General features: G+C 45.2%; 11 non-coding genes across 11 annotated transcripts; 9 read left to right on the top strand and 2 right to left on the bottom strand.

The window, feature by feature from the left end:
• The first annotated feature begins 85 nt into the window (after positions 1-85).
• Positions 86-157, top strand: TRNAA-UGC (transfer RNA alanine (anticodon UGC)). The gene has a single exon. It is a non-coding gene; the product is annotated as a tRNA-Ala (tRNA).
• Positions 158-913: 756 nt separating this feature from the next.
• Positions 914-999, top strand: TRNAY-GUA (transfer RNA tyrosine (anticodon GUA)). Its single transcript is given in 2 exon segments — positions 914-950; positions 964-999. It is a non-coding gene; the product is annotated as a tRNA-Tyr (tRNA).
• Positions 1,000-1,612: 613 nt separating this feature from the next.
• Positions 1,613-1,684, top strand: TRNAA-CGC (transfer RNA alanine (anticodon CGC)). The gene has a single exon. It is a non-coding gene; the product is annotated as a tRNA-Ala (tRNA).
• A 195-nt stretch (positions 1,685-1,879) lies between these two features.
• Positions 1,880-1,952, bottom strand: TRNAM-CAU (transfer RNA methionine (anticodon CAU)). The gene has a single exon. It is a non-coding gene; the product is annotated as a tRNA-Met (tRNA).
• A 164-nt stretch (positions 1,953-2,116) lies between these two features.
• On the top strand, positions 2,117-2,188 carry TRNAA-UGC (transfer RNA alanine (anticodon UGC)). Its single transcript has one exon. It is a non-coding gene; the product is annotated as a tRNA-Ala (tRNA).
• Positions 2,189-2,944: 756 nt separating this feature from the next.
• Positions 2,945-3,030, top strand: TRNAY-GUA (transfer RNA tyrosine (anticodon GUA)). The gene is given in 2 exon segments: positions 2,945-2,981; positions 2,995-3,030. It is a non-coding gene; the product is annotated as a tRNA-Tyr (tRNA).
• A 613-nt stretch (positions 3,031-3,643) lies between these two features.
• Positions 3,644-3,715, top strand: TRNAA-UGC (transfer RNA alanine (anticodon UGC)). Its single transcript has one exon. It is a non-coding gene; the product is annotated as a tRNA-Ala (tRNA).
• Positions 3,716-4,471: 756 nt separating this feature from the next.
• On the top strand, positions 4,472-4,557 carry TRNAY-GUA (transfer RNA tyrosine (anticodon GUA)). Its single transcript is given in 2 exon segments — positions 4,472-4,508; positions 4,522-4,557. It is a non-coding gene; the product is annotated as a tRNA-Tyr (tRNA).
• A 613-nt stretch (positions 4,558-5,170) lies between these two features.
• TRNAT-CGU (transfer RNA threonine (anticodon CGU)) lies at positions 5,171-5,242 on the top strand. The gene has a single exon. It is a non-coding gene; the product is annotated as a tRNA-Thr (tRNA).
• Positions 5,243-5,437: 195 nt separating this feature from the next.
• Positions 5,438-5,510, bottom strand: TRNAM-CAU (transfer RNA methionine (anticodon CAU)). The gene has a single exon. It is a non-coding gene; the product is annotated as a tRNA-Met (tRNA).
• A 164-nt stretch (positions 5,511-5,674) lies between these two features.
• Positions 5,675-5,746, top strand: TRNAA-UGC (transfer RNA alanine (anticodon UGC)). The gene has a single exon. It is a non-coding gene; the product is annotated as a tRNA-Ala (tRNA).
• Positions 5,747-6,000: the final 254 nt, after the last annotated feature.

Genomic DNA, 6,000 nt, shown 5'->3' with positions numbered 1-6,000 from the left:
ACTTTATGCTGCAGTGTCAAGTGGGTTGACTTGGCAGACACTTACATTCAGGGTTTCCATGCATACAGTAAAACTTGGCATACAAGGGGATGTAGCTCAGTGGTAGAGCGCATGCTTTGCATGTATGAGGCCCCGGGTTCAATCCCCGGCATCTCCAGACTTTTGCCATGCTTATCTTGGATTTTGGCAGAAAACTAGGCTGGCTGTCAGTATTAAGGAAGAGATATGCCATGCAACTGGGATACGAACCCCACTTAAACTGTGAGACGTGTGCCTTGGAAAACCCCATGAAATGGGGCAATCTCATTTTTGATGCTTATAGAACCAAAGAATCTTACTTGTTTAAGCCATCAAAGTGATGATTAATCTTGGCAATCTTAATACATTTAGGATAGAAATCTGTGGCAGCCATCTTGGTCATTGGTAAGGGTTCTTCCTCTAAACCAGAGACTCTCTACAGTAGCTTCAAGAAAAACTGAATATGTTGCCTTTACTCTACTGATTTTTCCATTCTCTTTCCTTTCAAAAATGAACCCAAAATGCATGTTCTTGAAGCTGGGTGCGTGGTAATGACTCCCATAACTTTCTGTCATTTTTCTCACGGTTAAAGGCTTCCATCCATTTGCCACCAATGCTTCCTAAGGTCTTTGTATCAAAGTTCCTTTCCTTTCTGTAAAATTCATCATTGCGGCGCCCCTGCTTTTCACCAAGCCAAGACGGAACATCCACTTTGGTGTGAAATCCTCCTTTGAGGTGATAAGACGTAACTCACAGTGTGCTCTCAGAAGTGGTAGCTTTGAGAGGGAGCCGCGATTAATATTGATGATTTTCATCTGTCTGCTCCTGGTCCCCACCCCCCACAACCTTTCTTGAGCGAGAGGTAATTTCAGTGCTATGAGCTTCTGCTACCCCTCCTTCGATAGCTCAGTTGGTAGAGCGGAGGACTGTAGCATTAATTCGGGCATCCTTAGGTCGCTGGTTCAAATCCGGCTCGAAGAATTTTGTGGTTTCATTTCCATGTCTTTTGCTGTTAATCAACAATACCTTCCGTTGATTATGAAAAAGTCCCCGAGCTTCGATAAATACTGGAAAAGAAGCGTACTCTATCTGCTTTCAAAGGGAATTGATGACATAGTCATCGCTAGGGGAGGCGTGAAGAACAGTAATGGAAACCTGCTGATCAAAACTGCTACCAAAGCATTGCATTAGTACATGTATGCCCTTGGCAGACTTCCAATTGCATTGCACCACGGTAGCTGCTTGGCAGCCAATCGCACTGTGACTTGCCTTCAATTTGAGTGTCCACCGATGGGCAAGAGGGCATAGCCAATGGAATCATCCCCCGAAAGGCTGAGCAAGCTGGAAAGTAGACCAACAGTTTACACATTTGGGGAAATCCTGAGAAGTTTTGCATTCCAAACTGAGCAAATAAAAGCCCTGCCGGAGAATCGAACCCTGATTGCACTAAGTATATGCTCCATGAAGACAGCCCTCACGTAAGGCGTGGGCAATTTCATGCCTGACACTTTACATTCTAGTCTCAAATCGAGACTTTGCAGTCCGTGGGCTCCAGAGTCTCCTTGCATCCAGCAAAACTTTAGAGGGCAGTGGAGGGGATGTAGCTCAGTGGTAGAGCACATGCTTCGCATGTATGAGGCCCCGGGTTCAATCCCCGGCATCTCCAGGAGTCGCTGTTCTGTATCTTGGCTTTTTCCAGAAGGCTAGCCTGCCACCTTGTGGAAAGTTGAGGTTTCTCAGGCAGTTGGGGGGTCAGAACCCCACTTAAATAGGTTGCATTGAAAAATATTGTTTGAAATAGGCATAGTTTCCACTTTTCAAGAAAATCTGAGAATTTTGCTTGCCAAAAGGAGGAAATAAATGCCTTCTCTGAGGATCGAACTCAGGACCTTCAGATTATGAGACTGACGCGCTGCCTACTGCGCTAAGAAGGCTGCACACAAGCATCTCTAAACAAGACTATAGACCAGGAAGATAATCCAGGTGCGAGGCTTAAGGATTTTCCTGACTGAGACTTTATGCTGCAGTGTCAAGTGGGTTGACTTGGCAGACACTTACATTCAGGGTTTCCATGCATACAGTAAAACTTGGCATACAAGGGGATGTAGCTCAGTGGTAGAGTGCATGCTTTGCATGTATGAGGCCCCGGGTTCAATCCCCGGCATCTCCAGACTTTTGCCATGCTTATCTTGGATTTTGGCAGAAAACTAGGCTGGCTGTCAGTATTAAGGAAGAGATATGCCATGCAACTGGGATACGAACCCCACTTAAACTGTGAGACGTGTGCCTTGGAAAACCCCATGAAATGGGGCAATCTCATTTTTGATGCTTATAGAACCAAAGAATCTTACTTGTTTAAGCCATCAAAGTGATGATTAATCTTGGCAATCTTAATACATTTAGGATAGAAATCTGTGGCAGCCATCTTGGTCATTGGTAAGGGTTCTTCCTCTAAACCAGAGACTCTCTACAGTAGCTTCAAGAAAAACTGAATATGTTGCCTTTACTCTACTGATTTTTCCATTCTCTTTCCTTTCAAAAATGAACCCAAAATGCATGTTCTTGAAGCTGGGTGCGTGGTAATGACTCCCATAACTTTCTGTCATTTTTCTCACGGTTAAAGGCTTCCATCCATTTGCCACCAATGCTTCCTAAGGTCTTTGTATCAAAGTTCCTTTCCTTTCTGTAAAATTCATCATTGCGGCGCCCCTGCTTTTCACCAAGCCAAGACGGAACATCCACTTTGGTGTGAAATCCTCCTTTGAGGTGATAAGACGTAACTCACAGTGTGCTCTCAGAAGTGGTAGCTTTGAGAGGGAGCCGCGATTAATATTGATGATTTTCATCTGTCTGCTCCTGGTCCCCACCCCCCACAACCTTTCTTGAGCGAGAGGTAATTTCAGTGCTATGAGCTTCTGCTACCCCTCCTTCGATAGCTCAGTTGGTAGAGCGGAGGACTGTAGCATTAATTCGGGCATCCTTAGGTCGCTGGTTCAAATCCGGCTCGAAGGATTTTGTGGTTTCATTTCCATGTCTTTTGCTGTTAATCAACAATACCTTCCGTTGATTATGAAAAAGTCCCCGAGCTTCGATAAATACTGGAAAAGAAGCGTACTCTATCTGCTTTCAAAGGGAATTGATGACATAGTCATCGCTAGGGGAGGCGTGAAGAACAGTAAAGGAAACCTGCTGATCAAAACTGCTACCAAAGCATTGCATTAGTACATGTATGCCCTTGGCAGACTTCCAATTGCATTGCACCACGGTAGCTGCTTGGCAGCCAATCACACTGTGACTTGCCTTCAATTTGAGTGTCCACCGATGGGCAAGAGGGCATAGCCAATGGAATCATCCCCCGAAAGGCTGAGCAAGCTGGAAAGTAGACCAACAGTTTACACATTTGGGGAAATCCTGAGAAGTTTTGCATTCCAAACTGAGCAAATAAAAGCCCTGCCGGAGAATCGAACCCTGATTGCACTAAGTATATGCTCCATGAAGACAGCCCTCACGTAAGGCGTGGGCAATTTCATGCCTGACACTTTACATTCTAGTCTCAAATCGAGACTTTGCAGTCCGTGGGCTCCAGAGTCTCCTTGCATCCAGCAAAACTTTAGAGGGCAGTGGAGGGGATGTAGCTCAGTGGTAGAGCGCATGCTTTGCATGTATGAGGCCCCGGGTTCAATCCCCGGCATCTCCAGACTTTTGCCATGCTTATCTTGGATTTTGGCGGAAAACTAGGCTGGCTGTCAGTATTAAGGAAGAGATATGCCATGCAACTGGGATACGAACCCCACTTAAACTGTGAGACGTGTGCCTTGGAAAACCCCATGAAATGGGGCAATCTCATTTTTGATGCTTATAGAACCAAAGAATCTTACTTGTTTAAGCCATCAAAGTGATGATTAATCTTGGCAATCTTAATACATTTAGGATAGAAATCTGTGGCAGCCATCTTGGTCATTGGTAAGGGTTCTTCCTCTAAACCAGAGACTCTCTACAGTAGCTTCAAGAAAAACTGAATATGTTGCCTTTACTCTACTGATTTTTCCATTCTCTTTCCTTTCAAAAATGAACCCAAAATGCATGTTCTTGAAGCTGGGTGCGTGGTAATGACTCCCATAACTTTCTGTCATTTTTCTCACGGTTAAAGGCTTCCATCCATTTGCCACCAATGCTTCCTAAGGTCTTTGTATCAAAGTTCCTTTCCTTTCTGTAAAATTCATCATTGCGGCGCCCCTGCTTTTCACCAAGCCAAGACGGAACATCCACTTTGGTGTGAAATCCTCCTTTGAGGTGATAAGACGTAACTCACAGTGTGCTCTCAGAAGTGGTAGCTTTGAGAGGGAGCCGCGATTAATATTGATGATTTTCATCTGTCTGCTCCTGGTCCCCACCCCCCACAACCTTTCTTGAGCGAGAGGTAATTTCAGTGCTATGAGCTTCTGCTACCCCTCCTTCGATAGCTCAGTTGGTAGAGCGGAGGACTGTAGCATTAATTCGGGCATCCTTAGGTCGCTGGTTCAAATCCGGCTCGAAGAATTTTGTGGTTTCATTTCCATGTCTTTTGCTGTTAATCAACAATACCTTCCGTTGATTATGAAAAAGTCCCCGAGCTTCGATAAATACTGGAAAAGAAGCGTACTCTATCTGCTTTCAAAGGGAATTGATGACATAGTCATCGCTAGGGGAGGCGTGAAGAACAGTAATGGAAACCTGCTGATCAAAACTGCTACCAAAGCATTGCATTAGTACATGTATGCCCTTGGCAGACTTCCAATTGCATTGCACCACGGTAGCTGCTTGGCAGCCAATCACACTGTGACTTGCCTTCAATTTGAGTGTCCACCGATGGGCAAGAGGGCATAGCCAATGGAATCATCCCCCGAAAGGCTGAGCAAGCTGGAAAGTAGACCAACAGTTTACACATTTGGGGAAATCCTGAGAAGTTTTGCATTCCAAACTGAGCAAATAAAAGCCCTGCCGGAGAATCGAACCCTGATTGCACTAAGTATATGCTCCATGAAGACAGCCCTCACGTAAGGCGTGGGCAATTTCATGCCTGACACTTTACATTCTAGTCTCAAATCGAGACTTTGCAGTCCGTGGGCTCCAGAGTCTCCTTGCATCCAGCAAAACTTTAGAGGGCAGTGGAGGGGATGTAGCTCAGTGGTAGAGCGCATGCTTCGTTTGTATGAGGCCCCGGGTTCAATCCCCGGCATCTCCGGGAGTCGCTGTTCTGTATCTCGGCTTTTTCCAGAAGGCTAGCCTGCCACCTTGTGGAAAGTTGAGGTTTCTCAGGCAGTTGGGGGGTCAGAACCCCACTTAAATAGGTTGCATTGAAAAATATTGTTTGAAATAGGCATAGTTTCCACTTTTCAAGAAAATCTGAGAATTTTGCTTGCCAAAAGGAGGAAATAAATGCCCTCTCTGAGGATCGAACTCAGGACCTTCAGATTATGAGACTGACGCGCTGCCTACTGCGCTAAGAAGGCTGCACACAAGCATCTCTAAACAAGACTATAGACCAGGAAGATAATCCAGGTGCGAGGCTTAAGGATTTTCCTGACTGAGACTTTATGCTGCAGTGTCAAGTGGGTTGACTTGGCAGACACTTACATTCAGGGTTTCCATGCATACAGTAAAACTTGGCATACAAGGGGATGTAGCTCAGTGGTAGAGCGCATGCTTTGCATGTATGAGGCCCCGGGTTCAATCCCCGGCATCTCCAGACTTTTGCCATGCTTATCTTGGATTTTGGCAGAAAACTAGGCTGGCTGTCAGTATTAAGGAAGAGATATGCCATGCAACTGGGATACGAACCCCACTTAAACTGTGAGACGTGTGCCTTGGAAAACCCCATGAAATGGGGCTATCTCATTTTTGATGCTTATAGAACCAAAGAATCTTACTTGTTTAAGCCATCAAAGTGATGATTAATCTTGGCAATCTTAATACATTTAGGATAGAAATCTGTGGCAGCCA

Source organism: Lissotriton helveticus, chromosome 1_2 (genome assembly GCF_964261635.1).
Source record: "Lissotriton helveticus chromosome 1_2, aLisHel1.1, whole genome shotgun sequence".
NCBI classification, from domain to species: Eukaryota; Metazoa; Chordata; class Amphibia; order Caudata; family Salamandridae; genus Lissotriton; species Lissotriton helveticus.
The sequence above is the reverse complement of the archived record's forward strand: the minus strand, read 5'-3'. Positions and strand labels throughout refer to the sequence as shown.